The 18407-nt window shown below is 39.9% G+C and overlaps 1 protein-coding gene across 6 annotated transcripts in view; it reads right to left on the reverse strand.

Moving 5' to 3' along the window:
- Positions 1-18407, reverse strand: part of DLGAP1 (DLG associated protein 1) — a 282912-nt gene that overhangs the window by 250297 nt on the left and 14208 nt on the right. Inside the window, exon 1 of one of the 6 annotated variants that reach the window (XM_081918046.1) lies at positions 10721-10855. The exons of the other annotated variants lie outside the window; for them this stretch is intronic. The gene's annotated coding sequence lies outside the window, so the exon portion shown is untranslated. Of the gene's footprint in view, positions 1-10720; positions 10856-18407 lie in introns of those variants that run through there. 6 annotated transcript variants of the gene reach the window in all.

Below are 18407 nucleotides of genomic sequence, written 5' to 3' on the forward strand. Positions count from 1 at the left end.
CACAAAAGAAATTAAACTGAATAGACTTGGATGCCACCATGAAAGGTCCATAAAATTACTCAACTATGGAGGCAATCTCAAGGTTGGCGCACCCATGAAGCAAGGTGAGGTCACTCGGTGAAGTCTTCAGGCAGCCGAATGCACAGGGGCAGCAGATCCAGACTCCAAGGAGCACATCGCCTGATCTGCTGCCTCTTTAGCAGCCCCACCACCATAATGCTACAGTGGAAGGAGACACTACTGGTCTCTTTCCACCCTTGTTCCCAGATTAGCTCTTTATTTCTCCCTCATTCCCGATGTTGATCTTTATTCCCCTATTGTCCCTGATGTAGATCTTCACTCACCCCTTCTTCCCTGACAGGGAGGTGCCATTTTGGGGCTTGCCAAAAAAAAAACCTGTAATTTTTCAGTTTACTTGCCAAATATCCAGGACAAAACGCCACCTTCCAGAAATTCCCCCCAGACGTTGCTTCCACCTTTGAAATCCCAGTAATGTCTGGGAAATCCTGGATGTATGGCTACTCAAGTGCCAAAATGTCTTGGGCCAGCCCTGGATAATCCTATACTCAAGATCTGTCCGTTGAGGGGGATAGGATCTGATGCATCAACACAACTCAGTATATGCTGCTGGCATGAAACTAAGCTAGCAGAACTGCTCAGATATGTTGGCAGAATTACCAAAATGGGATGGAGTCATGTGCAGGAAGTAGGTGGCATAAGAAGGAGCATATTTGTGCCATATGCATAAGGGAAGATGTGACTCCCTTGCGTCACTGGTGTCAGTGGCTACCAATCTGTTTCTAAGTGCTGGTTTTGACCTATAAAGCCCTACACAGCTTAGGTCCAAGCTATATGAAAGACTGTATTCCCTCATACAGCCTGCCTGGGTTTTGAGATATTCTGAGGAGGCCCTTCTCTCAGTTCCGCCATCCTCACAGGCACACTTGGTAGGGACGCCAGAGAGGGCCTGCTCGGTGGCTGCTCCCAGACTTTGGAACTCCCTCCCTAGAGGAGCCTGACTGGATCCCATCTTGCTTTCCTTCCATTTGCATGTGAAGATTTTCTTGTTCCAGCGGGCTTTTGGGAACAGCCTGCTTTTAATGAAAGGGCTAGTGTTGTGCTGTTTTTATTGTAATTGTTGGTATGGTTTTAATAGATGTTATATACAGTACGTATATAGTTTTGATTTAATATACGAATATAGTTTTAATTCTATCAATGTTTAATTGTTTAATTATTATTTTTCTATGTTTTTAGTGGTTCTTATTTTTATCTGTAAGCTGGCTTGAGTACAATCAGGGGAAATGGTGGGAAATAAATAAATACATGAATACATAAATATCCATACCTCTTCAATCCATGGTCACAACCCCCGTTAACATTGCACAGTAGGAATTTCTTTCTACTGACTTTAATGGAAATAAAGAAATAAAATAGCTATCTTCACATTACCAATTGGCCCATCCATAGCACCACAACAGAGCACAGGATATGATGCATTTCAACACCCGATCATAGGATACCACCATCAGTATATGAACCCCACAGATGAAGGCCATAACTCAACACAGGGCTATGCCTATTTCTTTGGCCTTGGGTCATGCACACTTAGACCTCGGAATGGGAAATTAGCAGACAGCCCTCCTCCCAAATGTTCAGAGCTGATCGCACTCAATCTTTTCACGGGAGATAATACTAATGGTTAAAACCTCTAATATGTTCTTTTTCTTCCTAGCAGCCAGGCTAATAATGATGAGATACTGAAATAATTTGGAGAGTGCTTCTTTGACAAATTGGTGCAATAAAGTATAGCAAATAGCACTTGTGGAAAAACTGACTAATAAAATAAAATAGGAACAGGGTTTAAAGAATAAAGACTATTGCAACTGATTGATACAGCTCTGCGTGAAAAGTTATATGGGTGAAAAGGAAATCAGAAGACTCCCTTTGGTTTGCTTTCTGTGCAAATGGTTGTCTGGGGTGAGAACTAAATTATGTTATGCGGATATTATGTTTGAGGATATTGCTTAATCACCACCTTCCGGGTTAGGATGGGATATTTTATTTGATGTGTAATAATGTTCTTCTAAGTTACAATCTAATAAAAAATCACCAGTCTGGCCATAGCATTCTGTACTAGCTGAAGCTTCCAGACTAGACCCAAGGGCAGCCCCACATAGGAATGTATTGCTTTGAACATTTCTGTTGGACTGGCCTATGACAACATTTTATGGTTTATGTATAATGACATAATATATAAGCATAAAAACATTACAGCATATGTTAGAGGTTCTTTCTCTGTTATTTATGTATTTAAGATATGTGTTTTCCACCATAAAAATAAACCTCCTAATTGATTCAAGACAGGAAATTTGATTAATATAGAATATTCATAAACAACATAATATACCATATTTTTCGCTCTATAACACTCACCCGACCATAACACGCACGTAGTTTTTAGAGGAGGAAAATCCGTAGGCATGCCACCCGTAGGCATTCCCTCCATAACACGCACAGGCATTTCCCTTTACTTTCTAGGAGGAAAAAAGTGTTATGGTGCAAAAAATACGGTAAATAAAATTACAGTAATAAACACAGGCTTTTAAAAGTGAACTTGCCAAAAAGTCCGTACCATCCAAGTACAGCTAGCATCAAAATGCCTTGCTGAATATAACTGAGGTATAAATAATTTTAGTATATATACAATGGTGCTATTTTTTAATACCGAATGTGGGCACAAGGCAGGAGCCAGCTGCTATTCTTCTAATCTCAAGAATACTGTTAACATTTTCTTTCTTCTTTACCTTCTATAAATTGGTAGTGAACTTTGCTAAAGTTGGCTCACCCTGAGTTTTTTTCCATGGCATCAAGTAAGTTCATACATAATGCCAAAGCAGACAAATGAATTGCTGTCCTTTTCATATTCTCTTCCTGTCTTCACAAACTTCATTAGTTACCTCCTGCTTCACCACATGCCATTGTTTATCACCACACTCCATTCATGTGAGATCAGAAATAACTTCAACTTAGGTAATGAGACTTCTTCATTCTTGCCTCTCCTTGCAGCTCCATATATATCTCAAAATCTGCCCCAGAAGTTTGAAGGATACTTCATAGGGATGAAGGTGAAGTCACATTGTGTGAGAAGAGGTCTGTTCAGGCAGACTTGGATTCTGCTCACTGCATTAATTCCATGCAAAATCAACTCTTACATACTCCATATTTTCCCAAAATGGACTCTTCACCACTTAGGGATATGAGAAGTACATTACTGCAGTATGTCACTAATTTTCTTTATACTTCACTGACAGTCAAAATTAGTTCTATGTATATATAGTCAAAATTATCACAACATCCAATAATTGATTTGGCTCCACAGTGCAACGCTATGAACATCTACTCAGAAATAATCCCATTTACTTCCCTAGGACTAAGTAAGCTTAAAATTTTAGCTGAGGAACTTTCTTATACTGTTTTTGGCTACTGGGATTAAGAAAGGGTAGAGCATGAATTCCACACATCATCATCATCATCATCATTATTATTATTATTATTATTATTATACAAATTGCCTTTTACATAAGTTTTAAAGTGATTTAGAAACATACAATGAAAACAACTAAAAGCAAGTTTTAAAATAAACACCCAAAGGAGATACATAGTACAGAGAGATATATAAATATGCATGTATTTTTTTCTAGTTGGAAAAAAAAATCAGGAGAAACAGCTAAATTCAAATCAAATCTTGGTCAACCAACAGTTCAAATTTCCTGTAGGTTAGGGATCGTGATACCCCACAGGTGCACTTGTGCCTGAAGGACCTTTTCTGGTGTCTCCCCTTATCTAATTAGGCACCCACAACAGTTTCTACAATTTGCAATTGTGGCCATAGGCCCAAAAAGGATAGTGGCCCCTGCTGTCAATAAACCAGTATGATTGGATTGGGTCATGCATAATGTCAACACAGAGCCTGGCATTACATGACCAGCCCTACAACCAGTGCTAACTGTATTCCCTGCACACTGAATACAATTATAATTGTTCCTAGGAAACATGTTTTAAGCTGTCCTCAACATGCCACTGGGTTGCATCACATTGGCATTGATGTGAAGAGTTTCCTCATTTTGAAACAATGGTTTGAAGTCAACTAGGAAAACCTAGGTAAGAGAAAACACAATTGGCTTTAATACTACATATATAGACTTTCGATGTTCTCAAGCAGATGTGATTCATTATTGGTCATGCGGAGCCATTGGTTCTTTTTTTTTATAGTGCCAGACACTATACCTACAAAACAGCATGACCAGATGACTCATCCAGGGGGGAGACTGGAATGCACTGGAAATGCACTGGAATGCACTGGACATGTTTCAGTTCTAGCAAGAAGACATCAAGAACTGCACTTACTAATCTTTTCAGGTGGAATCATCAAACTGTGCCCTACATACTGCTTGGAGTAGAATTTTGCAACAGCCCAAGTTCAAAAAAGGGGCACAACAATATAACCAAACACTTGCACCAAACATGTACAACTTTGCCATCACCTATGTGGTCAATCTTTTTGCACTGGTTTCTTCTGCCTGCACACTGTAGCTATTTGTTTGTTTGTTTAAAGCTTGATTTGTGTTTATAATAGAATCAAGGAATCATGGAATTGTGGAGATGGAAGGGACACGGGTCATCTAGCCCAAATCCCTGCAACGCAAGAATCTTTTGCTCAACGTTGGGCTTGAACCCATGACCCTGAAAGGAAGAGTCTCAAGCTCTACTGACTGAGCTATTGCTATACATTCAATAATACTTTTTTAGTTAACGTACATTAAAACTGGGTCAATCCACCTTGCCCCCAAGAGGCATATAAATATTTGTATTTGGTCACATCATCATAATTGTCCTATAGTGGTGATAACCGGAGTTAACTGTGAAGTAATCAGGAAGTACCCTGCTCAGCAGCATCCTATTAAATCAATTGGGATACCTCCATACTGCCTCTCCAAACACATATAAATATCTCCAATAATAATAACAACAATTTATTAGTTGCCTAGTACCAAAGAACTCTAGGAAACTTGCATACACGTATGTGCGTTTTTAAAAATAAATAAATAAATAAACCCACCAAATGCGCATACAGGAATAAGTATGATCATAATCCCTCAAAAGCCTGGAATAAAGGGTATGTCTTGACTTGTCTTCGTAAGGATGTTAGTGTCAGAGCCAGGTAGACATTATTGCAAAATACATTCCACAGCGAGAAAAGCCCTCTTCCTTGTTACCACCCTCAGGAGAAAAGTAACAGATGAGTGCCATAGCGTGTAGAGTAGGCCATTTATAATATTTATATAATGGTGATAGTGCTAAACGTATTTTAAAATGAATGATAAATATTTCCAATACATTACAACTTCAATGCTCCTGTTTACACCATCTCTTTCTTGACAGATAAAACACCACAGAATATGCCCTTTATAAGAGGACTGCACTTTCAGATGAACTTTCCAGATATATTGCTGGATTTTGAGAAAGTGAATTAAAATCAGAACAGGCGACTGAAAAGAATCAGGCCTTGTACAACCATCCCAGAGCCCTGCAATCAAGGTGTAGGCCATAAAATGCTGTTTCTGCGAAGGACAATACTTCAAGGGCCACCTCTCCCATATGAACCGACCTGGACCCTGCAATCATCATCTGAGATGCTTCTTTGTGTGCTCCTCCACAAGAGGGTAGCAACATGAAAACGGACCTTTTCTGCAGTGGCTCCGTTTGTGGAATGCTCGCCCCAGGAAAGCTCGCCTAGTGTCTTCATTACATTTCTTTAGGCACCAGGTGAAAATATTCCTCTCAACCAGATCTTTGGCTGATTAAACAATCTATGACCTTTTAAATGGGTTTTTTTTGGGGGGGGAGATATTTTTATTATTATTACGTTATGCATTTTGTGTTTTATGTTGTAAACTGCCCTGGGATCTACAGATAAAGAGCGATATAAAAATTTAATAAATAATATCACAAGCTCTCGCAGGAGCCTACCACCCCCATTCTGTTTATTTATTAATTTATTCACAATCAATGCAACGTGGAAATCATTTAAGTAAAATACGCGTAAGCTGCAATCAACCTGAATAACTGAATTTATACTCGGGGCTTGCTCCAGAATTCAATATACTCTGCATAAAATACACGTAACAAAGGGATCTGTAATATTTCTGAGAGATATTAATGTATTGTGTGTGTGTGTGTTTCTTACTACTATTCCAAATATTAAATACTTACTGGCACTAATATCAAAAGCTTATTAATACTACTAGTGCCAGGGCTGATTATTTTTATGACAGTTGAACGAGGTTGACATATAATGATGATCACAAGCTGATAATTCTCAGCTTATTGACTATAATAAGCTGCTGGGACAATTGCCATGACAAAAGAGACCCATCAAAGCAGCCTAAATTTATTTCACTGGTCCATTAGTGCTGTAGTCCAGCTGTCCTACACACTGCACCACAGAAACACACACACAAATTCAATCTGCTTTATGAAGCTAAACATATAAAAATATAGGTAACTTTCACTCATCATGTGTTGTAAGATTACTGAAGGGGTGTCTAAAGATTCTTCCCCCTTCATATATACTCTCGTGTGATATTGTGGAAGAAGCTTGCAGTGTTAGGAATCAATCAATGCTTGCTGATCTTAACACAGAATTTATATTCCTTTAACATTTGTCAAATCAAACACAATGCCAAAGGTCACCTCTCTTCTAACATCCTTAATACGAAAGGTGTAAAACAAGGGTGCAGTCTTGCCCCCCCTTTTTATTTTTATCAGATCTTCCAGAGCACATAAAAAAAAAGAATCACATGCCCCCAAAATCAAACAAAGTCCAGTCCCACTGTTACTGTACGTGGATGATGTAGTCTTATTATCACTGACGAAGATTGGTCTGAAACGTCTTTTACTCTCCCTGGTTTCCTAGAAACTCTCAAAAACCAATAAACTCTCAATAAATTATGAGAAGACAAAAATTCTGGTCTTCTCTCATTTCCAGAAATTAAAGAAATGGAAAATAAGAGGACAAGAAATCCAACAAGTAAAGACACACAGATATCTTGGAATTTTATTCCAGAGCAACTGAGGTTAGTGAAACCATCACACAAGTGCTATAAAACAGGCAAAGTGGTAGTTCGCTTTTGTTTTCAGAAAGGTAACCAATTTATACCAGCAAAAGTGTCATCCCAGCTACTTTTTGGATACAAGCATATAATAGTGATTTAGATAAGATACACTTAAGTGTCTTGAGACATATCCTGGGACTCCCAAGGTCAATCAAGTATGAGACAATGTGTGCAGAACCAGGTATTCACACAATGGAATATTAGGTGTGGGCTAGCACTATAAAATACTGGTTGCGTTGACATTTCCACTGCCAACCTTCAAGTCTGCTTTCTGACTTACTTAAGGACTGTTACAAATCCAGATGGTTCCAAAATCAGATCTGTTGGTATTGTCTTGGAAATCGTTTTTTTTACATAGCTGTTTATTTGTATATATTTTAAACTTTCATATATGATGGCCTATATTTGTATTGCCTAATAAAGATTTGGCAAAGTAAGTATATATACTCAAAAGAAAAAGGCGAGACTTCAAAACACCATGTCCCCATCTGAGAATTTGTTTTTAAACAAATTACCGTATTTTTCGCACCATAGGGCGCACCGGACCATAGGGCGCACCCATTTTTGGGGGGGGAAATAAAGGGGAAAAAATTATTTTCCCCCCCAGGCGCGGGGCTGGGGCGGGGGAAGCTCGAGCTTCCCCCGACCCCAGCCCGCAAACAGGCAGCTCTCTGCAAGCCGTGGGAGCGCTCCGGCTCCTTGCGGAGAGGTCCGCGAAGCCTGGGCGCGCTGAGCTCAGCGCGCGCAGGCTTCGCCATGCTGGCAACTCCCCGCAAGGAGCCGGAGCGCTCCGGCTCCTTGCGGAGAGGTCCGTGAAGCCTGGGCGCGCTGAGCTCAGCGCGCGCAGGCTTCGCCATGCTGGCAACTCCCCGCAAGGAGCCGGAGCGCTCCGGCTCCTTGCGGAGAGGTCCGCGAAGCCTGGGCGCGCTGAGCTCAGCGCGCGCAGGCTTCGCCATGTTGGCAACTCCCCGCAAGGAGCCGGAGTGCTCCCGCTCCTTGCGAAGAGGTCCGCGAAGCCTGGAGAGCGTGAGGGGTCGGTGCGCACCGACCCCTCTCACTCCCCAGGCTTCAGTGAAAGCCTGCATTCGCACCATAGGACGCACACACATTTCCCCTTCATTTTTGGAGGGGAAAAAGTGCGTCCTATGGTGCGAAAAATACGGTATGCAGGTCCTTGTGCATTTTTATGATACTGGTCACATGCCACACTTCCAAAACCAACATTTTAGGTTGAAAACTGAAACTAGTAACCACAAAATCTGTTTACTGCTGTATAATTGCAAGTGAAAGAGGTTTTAAGGCAGTCAAAAATAAAACCTTACTTTCTAGAATACATATTTGCATTTCATACTATATTTCCACCCAACATCCCAGTGCTTTCAAACTAGAGGACTATAGAAGGCTGGCATAAATAGAAGGAGGAAACTTGGAGTTGGGGATAGAAAAAATTCCAGGCAGATGGGCCATGTACACGGGTATGAAAACATACAAATCTGGGGATACAAAAATAAGGACAGTTACAGATAGGTAGCCGTGTTGGTCTGCCATAGTCAAAACAAAAAAAATTCCTTCCAGTAGCACCTTAAAGACCAACTAAGTTAGTTCTTGGTATGAGCTTTCGTGTGCATGCACACTTCTTCAGATACCCATCTGAAGAAGTGTGCATGCACACGAAAGCTCATACCAAGAACTAACTTAGTTGGTCTTTAAGGTGCTACTGGAAGGAATTTTTTTTGTTTTAAAAATAAGGACAGTCATGATGGAACTGATCAAAGGTAAATCTAGTCCAGTATCTTGTTCTCACAGTGGCCAACAAGATGCCTCCAAGAAGAACACAAGCAGAACATGAACACCACAGCACTCTCCCTGCTCACATTTCCCAGCAACTGGTATTCAAAAGCATTGCACAGTCAACCATACTGGTTCGTTTTTTTCATTTGAACTGCAGATTCTTCCTACAATTTCCCCACAGTGAAACTGAAATCCCCAAAGTCCTGTGACGCTGTAAGAATCCAATCCTTGGCCCCTAGAAACAGAAAAGCATTCAAACAGCAGGGTAGAGGGGGAGAACCACACAGTTTGGCTTAAATAAACTGCAAATAAATCCAACCAAATACCAGAAGGCAGAAATCCTCTCTGACTTGCTAATTAAAATTATTAAGTGTCCAAACACATACCCATTAAGTTACTTTAGAGCCTGGAACTAAAGACCTAGTTTTAAGAACTACTTACCCGTATCTACTAAAATATTTTTTATCACAATCAGTATTTAAAATGTATTCTAAAAAAACTGCCATCTGAGGAACAAACACCATTAAAACATTCAAACGACAGAGTGGCTTTTTTTTTAATGTTCTTTGTTTAACAGTTAAATGACTAAGGCTACAACTAGGAGTAGGGAGAAGTTTGTCCGTATTTGGGAGCAAAATGTTCTGATTTACACCTCCTGGACTGCGGTACCCTATGTGGTACTGTCCATATGTTGATGGACTACAACTCCCACCAACTCTGACCACTGGACATGCTGGCTAGAGCTAGAACCCAACAATATCTGGAGAGCAACATGTTGGCTACCACTGTTCTGCACCACACTGTGAAGTGGAATGAAGGAGTACAAATTAGTCCACACTTCCTCATACTGCAACTTACAGATTAATGAGGTAGCCTGAGAGCTGCCTTTTACTTCATTTTAATTCTTAAACGTAGAATCATAGAATCATAGAGTTGGAAGAGACCACAAGGGCCATCGAGTCCAAACCCCTGCCAAGCAGGAAACACCATCATAGCACTCCTGACATATGGTTGTCAAGCCTCTGCTTAAAGACCTCCAAAGAAGGAGACTCCACCACACTCCTTGGCAGCAAATTCCACTGTCGAACAGCTCTTACTGTCAGGAAGTTCTTCCTAATGTTTAGGTGGAATCTTCTTTCTTGTAATTTGGAGCCATTGCTCCGTGTCCGCTTCTCTGGAGCAGCAGAAAACAACCTTTCTCCCTCCTCTATGTGACATCCTTTTATATATTTGAACATGGCTATCATATCACCCCTTACATGGTGCACATGGAAGCAACTGTACCAGCAAAAGTCAACTCACATGCAAACCACTCTACATCAATTTTGCACAGACAGTGGCTGCTTCCCAGCATACGTGTACATAATAAAATCGGGGTGGCTTATGTCTTGGAGGTGGCCCTGAGCAAAATACCCACTGGTGAGCTTCTTCTCTGTCAAGTGAGTCCTGATAAGCTTACCTGGAAGTAGCAGGTAGCAGCGCTTTGTCTGTGGTTGCAAATGTCACAAACAGTAATCTGCACTGACATAGCACTGCTCAGAACACTGAGCCAGATTTTTTAAAAAGGGGAGCCCAGAGCAGGCATTAGTGGTGGATCTGAGGGCACCCACAGTTGCCTAAATATACCACATGCCAATACCTATCCTGCATAAAGCTACACACTTATATAAACTTTACATATAACGAACTACATGTATTCTATATAGAGTAATGTTATTCGTTTAGGAATTCTTTGGATACAAGCTTTACACAAGATTTTAGAAATGATAGTATTCCTTGAAAGCAGAAGTTGAGAATGTGAACGAAAGTCTCCTCACAGGAAATTCACCAGGTCATTCCATTGTTGCAATGCTAGGCACACTGACTAAGGAATAGGTTCCAATAAAGTGAAAGAGACACACTTCTGAGTAAACATTCTCAGGGATGCAAAAAAGACATTAAAATCCACAATTAGCTTTCTTACTCTGTTGTATGAGATGCAATGACTTCACTACTTCATGAACCAGGAACAGAGAAAGAGGAAAATGCATATAAGCTTACTCACTTATTAATACTGATAGTGAAAACTAAAATGCCTAGTGAAACTAAAATACTTGACTCTAAATGGGAAAATAATATCCCAGTCAACATAAATCAGAGTAGCTTGACTACATGCTAAAATCTTCCAGATATTATTAGGAGCAAGTGAGTGGCATCACCCATTTTACAAAGACAAAGGAAAAAATAAGCATATTAGGAGATACTAGCTTCCAACTAAGTGTAATTAAAGTGGCGAGCCATTTCCAGCAGCATCGTGATGTTTCTATAAAACATGGTATCTCAAGAAGTATCTATAACATAATTATATCACTTCAATTTAAGCAGATATCTTCATTTACTTTTAGTACCTTCAGTAGAGGCAAACACAATAAAGCCGTTTAGCAACTATTACAGGGAAGATAAAGGAAACTGCCAGTCTATAGCTCCATTGGGAAAGCAAGTCAATCATGGAGGACAATAGGCTGAAAATGCTTGAAGTATTCCTGCTCAGATCTCTTCCCCTCCCACTTACAGAAATAATTATCTGCCCTATTCAACTTTCTTTCATTAATGCTATGAAAAAAAAGAAAAAACCTGAACACCTACTCATCACATCTTCAAAAGATAAACAAGAAAATGGATTCCAACTGTTTAGAAGAGTTTTAAATTTAAAATTCCAAAGCTAATTTTAAAAAACAGACTGACTATAAATAAAAGCTTTCATAGAACAATTTTATGTTAACGGGAGGGGATTTAAATCTCTATCCTTTTTTTAATTATTCAGGATTTGTAATCCTACATTGGGAACCTGAACTCAACAGGATTATACCATGTATATTATCAGTGTAGGTATACAGGAGGTGTCTTATTCCAAGTTAGGCTTTAAGGTATATTCTAGAAATGGCCAGGGATTACAAAAGTTGTAGTCCAACAGCATCATGCGATCCAAGGTTGAACAACAGAGTTCTAGAACATTCAACTATAAAACAATAAGGTAGAAATCCTATAGCAGGATCTGTTGGGGGTGATCTCCAGCTGAGCTGGAAGGTTCTTGGTGCAGCTGGGCTAAACTGGGCTTACCTCTCTCACCCTCAATCCAGCATTATCTCCTGCATCTCAGCTCAGTCAGGACCCAGCTGGGTGACTTGAGTCCAGTGGATCTTGAACAGGTGTAAGCCATGAAAAGGGAGTGTTTTTTGGGGGGGGCAAGGAAGTGGCAGGACTGGGGGTGGGGGGCTTCAGCTGGATCGTAAACCCCTCATCTCATTCTGGCAATCCAGTACATTAAGCTGGCAAAAAGGCTGGTGTAACTCAAACTTTTTAAAGGCTTGTTTTCCATCTGCCAGGCCTAGTCTGGATCAGTCAGTGACAGCTCCCCTGCTTCATGGTGTTTGGATCTGGTGTAACTTTAAGCTGACTTAATTTACACCAGCTTCCTTTACACTAGCTGCTTCTGTATAGAATTGATCCCTTCCACATCTTGACTAAGCAAAAGGGTTAACAGTGTGAACATTACAACAATCAAGAGCTGGTTGGTGAATATATTTATGGCTGACCAAAACAATACTGGGATTTCAAAATAAAGAGAGCACTTATGGGGGGCGCTCTTTGAACAAATTAGATTAAGGGTTGGGAATCTCTCGTCCGTGGGTGTAATTAGGCATGACAGTGTTCCCCAAACCACCCACACCTGACATCATATGTGATGCCAAACATGTGGCAGGTAAGGACATGGTGCCAAAGGAACAAATGGGAACTCGGAGTGAGTTCCTGATTGATCCTTAGCAAAGGACTCACTGACAGTAAGACTCATTGGCACTAATGGCATTGGGTACAGTTTTGAGTCACCACACACGTGTGAAATAGCGGGCAACTGAAACACCTCATCCTGCCCCCGTTCCACCCTTTTAGTGACATCTTTTATGACATTTATGGGTCACTTCCAGGTTTGCGTGTATATTTGTTATGCCTAAAACGGAGGTTGAGTGTAGTTCAGCCAAATGCAGCCAAGAAGCCATTTTATACTTGTTGTTTTATTTGGGAGTTGCTCTTATAGACTCTTCTATTTTGGAGAGGGAGGGAAAGTATTTATATATGTAATAAAATTTTGGTTTATGCATTCAAAACTGTGAGTTTCAGCTACGTGCTAGACAACAACTCTGAAGACAGAATGGGTATCTAAGAAAGAAAGACTAGCAATGTTGTTGTAAGAATGGCTTGCACTTTTCTTCTTCCACCCACAGATTTCAGTAGACGTAATGAATTTCAGACAAGATAATATGCTGTTAGAATGAGAGCAGGAAAAGACCCTGGAAAAAAATAGCACCAGGAAACATTAGTAATTTGACACAACTAGGGCAATATTTTAAGAACTTAAAGCATCATTTTGGCCTTTCCCCCTTGCTCTCCTATCCCATACATTTTACATAACTGGAGAGCGACCTTCCTCAGTAACACTTCAATATTTGAGGCCCAATATAAGAAGTACCAAGGATGCGGGTGGCGCTGTGGGTTAAACCACATAGCCTAGGACTTGCTGATCAGAAGGTCAGCAGTTCGAATCCCCGAAACGGGGTGAGCTCCTGTCGCTCGGTCCCTGCTCCTGCCAACCTAGCAGTTCGAAAGCACGTCAAAGTGCAAGTAGATAAACAGGTGGGAAGGTAAACAGCGTTTCAGTGTGCTGCTCTGGTTCACCAGAAGCGGCTTAATCATGCTGGTCACATGACCCGGAAGCTGTCTGCAGACAAAAGCCGGCTCCCTCGGCCAATGAAGCAAGATGAGCGCCGCAACCCCAGAGTCGGTCACAACTGGACCTAATGGTCAGGGGTCCCTTTACCTTTATAAGAAGTACCACTTGAACATTTTTATTCTTTAAGTGCAAAATGTATAATGAATGCTACTGCATGAATACTAACATCTCATATTTTAATATTTCCTAGCTAAAGCAATATGACAAGCCATTTTATATCAACTTTATTTACATGCTCAAAAGGTGAACAATATAGCAATCTGGAACAATGATACTTAATGAGATCACAGGAGTATGTGACAAGACTGCTTTCATTTGGTTTCTTAGGAGACAATACAGTACTAAGTTTTCCTGAACATGTGCTCCATTCAGCTACATCAAATTATTTTGTTGTTGTTGTTATACATGATTACATTTGATTGTCTTTTCCTCTGATTACATCTGTTTTCTGTTTTAACTGCTAATAGGTCATGAATGTGAACTAATGTCATCTTACAACATCCATAATTACACTGAAGCTGTATTATTAATAAAATTTATACCCCACCTTTCCTCCCAAAGAAGCTCATATTGAGAGTTCTGTTGCAAGACTGCTTTATTCAAAAGAAGGATTTCTGTCAGAAAAACTGGAAGTTAGTGATTAGTCTACAAAAGGGGGAAAAGCTTTTGCCAATACATTTTTCTATCCACAAACAATGGGAATCTGTGGCCACAGACCCTCTAGAGACCCCATTAAAGCATATGCGGGTAATAAACAACTTTAAAAGCCTCTAAAAATAACCCCCTCATTCAAACATAGAGCATTTCTGAACTGCTGCTGTATTATTCATACAAGAGTTAATATGGAGAGTAGTCTTTCATAATACCAAATGATTAGTGAATGAGTGTGTGTTATTATCTATTACATTTCTGTACCACTTCTACTTGACTTGCTTTGTGATATACGCCTCCCTTTGCACTTAACACTTAGGGTGGAAACATGACTGTCCCATATTACTTAGCTTCCAGGTAGATGTGTTTTGGGTACTTGTCTCTAACGAATACATTAATATCAAATTCTGCACTGCTAATAGGCAAAATACACTCTTGGATAGCATTTAAGTCAGCATTCCTCAAAGAGATTGCAGGGTTAGTTCTTCTTATTACAAGTAAAACACTGCTGTGAATCAAAGTAAACAAAACAAAACAAGTCCTCAACTAAGAACTTGCTTCTAAGCAAGAACAGCAGAATGGAGTCTTCCCCAAGCTGCCATTGTCAGTCCTTATGGAGTACTAATGTTATACGTAAATCATGTATATGAACAGCCTTCCCAAAGAGCTAAATTCTGAGGCCAAATTAAACTAACAAATTAATAATAGCACTAGCCCTCTTAGACTAGCACTAGCCCTCTTAGGGCATTCTGTTTCTGTGTATAGCAAACCCATGAGGAAGGGACTATGAGGACACGTGATCTGGTTCTGTCAACACACCTGTCACCAGTAGCAGTCAGCAGGGCAGGGCAGCAGTGCTTACCTGACATCCTATCACTGTCAACACTGTAGCTTAATGGAAATGGGAGTGGGGAGGAATAGCAAGGTTAATGCTGTATAAACACACCATTGCGAGCACCAAATTGACTCTACCAGTGAACAACCTACCCCTCTTCCTCTCAGTAAGCTGCAGATACACTGGCATTAGGAGGTCAAGTAAGCACCACTGCTCAGCCCTGCAAACAGTTATTGCCTGTCACCCGTTACAAGTTGGGAATTCGAACATGTGAAGAGCCTCCCGTCCTCAAGAATGCCCTCAACATATATACATATAAAAGACCACACACATTTAATAATGTTTAAAAAGGTATTTAACACATTTAGAAACCTGATTTCCCACCAGTCCAGTAGGACCTCTGCTTCATAAGTTTGCCTTACTACTTATGAAGGGGGATAAGAGTGGTGGTGGTTGCCTTGCATATTTGTAGGACGCAGAATCAGAATACCTAAAGAGGGCTACTATAACTTCTTAGCTGCCCCATGGCTAACATCATACTGGGTGAGAAATAAACTGAAGAATAATTCCTAAAGAATCAGGAAATAACATACTTCTGAACTAATCCAGATTTGCTTATTTTCCCCCAGCTGCAGCCTTTGAATGCAGCTCCTATGGAAAAATGAGAAAAACAACTATCTTCATCCATTTTCATAGGGAATGATTTCAAAGACTGTATCTCACAGGCAAAAGGACATCTTTTGTGTGTAATCCTCACATGGAAATGGTCTCGCAGTGGGAGTGGGAATTTGTGCCCCAACAGCAGTTTTTACAGATACACCCCTTCAAAGTAGGGAATAAAGTCTTACCTAGCTTTGATTTTAACCAGAGATGGGTGTGAATCAGAGATACTATTTCACACATACATGTATTCACTTGATTGAGTGTGCGAACTAACCTCCAACAAAAAGACCGTAAGCAGACCCTGCGGAATCAGGCCAAAGGCTCATCTAGTCCCAGCATCCTGTTTGCACAGTGTTCTCCCCACCTGTGACTCCCAACGACTGGCATTCAGAGGCATACTGCCTCCAACTGTAGAGGTAGAACATAGCCATTGTTTTGTAGCTCTTAGCCATGGATAGACTTGTCCTTCATGCATTGGTCTAATTCACCCAAGTTGGTAGCCATTGTTATCTCTGGTGAGAGTGAATTTTATAGTTTAACTATATGCTGTCTGAAGCAGTACTTCCTTTTCTCTGTCCTGAAACTTCTAATGTTCAGTTTCATTGGATGTCTCTAGTTCTAGTAACATGAGGGGTGAGGGGAGATCACTATCCACTTTCTCCACAACATGAATAGTTTTATACACCTCTATCATTACATTACTTGCCTTTTCTCTAAACCAAGGAACACTAAATATAATAATAAATATTTTAACCTTCCTCATTTGCTCCATCCCTTTGATCATTTTGGTTGCCCTTTTCTGAACCTCTTCCAGCTGTGTGAAATCCTTTTTTAAATGAGGTGACCAAAACTGTACACAGTATTCCAAGTATTGTTGCACTGTATTTCTTAGAAACATAGAACTGCAAAGTTGGCAAGGGTATATGATTTTTCTTTCTTTAATCTGCAGTGGCTCATTCACACAGTAAGCAATCATTTGATACTGATATGTGAACAAAGCTTTATGCATTTGTTGCTTTGATAATTTTTAATTGTTTGTTTTGCCTTGAGACCTTTTGTTTAGAAGGAAATAAACTAATAATAATAATAATAATAATGAGTTTTCAAAATATTGTGCACTCAACAAACCCTCCATTCCCAACGCACTTTCCCAAAATACTGACTAGATATTTTTTTGTTACATAGCAACAAGAACGCCAATATACAGGAATTATGTTCCATATTAGGTTTCTATTTCCAAAATACCAAAGCTTCCTGAAGTCCAAATGTTCGGACACAAATATTAATGAAAGCAAAACCAAGTTCATTTAAAAATAGGCTTTAGGCATTGTTGCTACTAGAATCTATTCTCTTGGTGCTATTTCACATAAATCATTAGACTTCCATTAAAACAGAATTTGAGAGTGTGGCTTCAAATTTCCCCCAGCTGCTCCAGAACAGTAATCATTAAGCTCTTTGGGAGTGGTGCATACATATCTGAGAGCAGAAGAGAGCGCTAAGAGTATAGAATTTCACAGCAAAAAAATAATAATAAACTAGAACAGCTCAAAACACTTGTTCATTATTATTAATTTCTGTTTATTCTAATAAGAGCCAGGGAACTGAAAGGGTCGTTAAAATTAGAGATTAAGATAACTGAATTATTTACTTATGGTTTTATATGGAATTGCATATTTAGAGCTGATGTTTAAATAACAGCCTTTGTAACAAAATGTGCGCTACTCTAATTCATTCAGCTACTGTCACAATTAAATTGCATTATTGTGCTTAGGTTCAAGTGCCTTTAAAACCATTTCATAATGAGCAATATTCAGTGTGCTGCTAGGAGAGCAAGTTTTGGGGTGGGAGGGCAGGTAATCACAGTCCAAAGAGCTATTTTATGTGCATCTGAATACTTGCATGAAACAGATAGGTAGCCGTGTTGGTCTGCCATAGTCAAAACAAAAAAAATTCCTTCCAGTAGCACCTTAAAGACCAACTAAGTTAGTTCTTGGTATGAGCTTTCGTGTGCATGCACACTTCTTCAGATACAGCGTGTATCTGAAGAAGTGTGCATGCACACGAAAGCTCATACCAAGAACTAACTTAGTTGGTCTTTAAGGTGCTACTGGAAGGAATTTTTTTTGTTTTGACTTGCATGAAAGTTAGCCACATGACTTCTAACAAGTAGATATCACCCAATTAAATCAATGAGTATAAGTTTTGCATGTCCACTGATTTCAGCTGCTCTACTCTAAGTACATTGGATGTTGGATACAATTCTAAATATTGTGCCTCTCTCTATATAGCATGCACCTATGCCCAACTGTTTCACTTCTTTTCTATACTGCATATAGTAGCAGAACATGCCAATGGTAGAAAACATGTATCCCAATGTTGCAAAGCTGAAACAACTAAGCCACATGAGGCAACAAAAAAGGAAGAAATCGGTGAGAATAAACATTTTGAAGACAGTATGTGACATTTAGAACTATGAAGCTTTTAGAAGAATGAGTCTGACATTTGAGGAAATTAACAGGAT

The sequence above is a fragment of the Podarcis melisellensis genome (assembly GCF_964234715.1).
Source record: "Podarcis melisellensis genome assembly, chromosome: 7".
In the NCBI taxonomy this organism is placed as follows: domain Eukaryota; kingdom Metazoa; phylum Chordata; class Lepidosauria; order Squamata; family Lacertidae; genus Podarcis; species Podarcis melisellensis.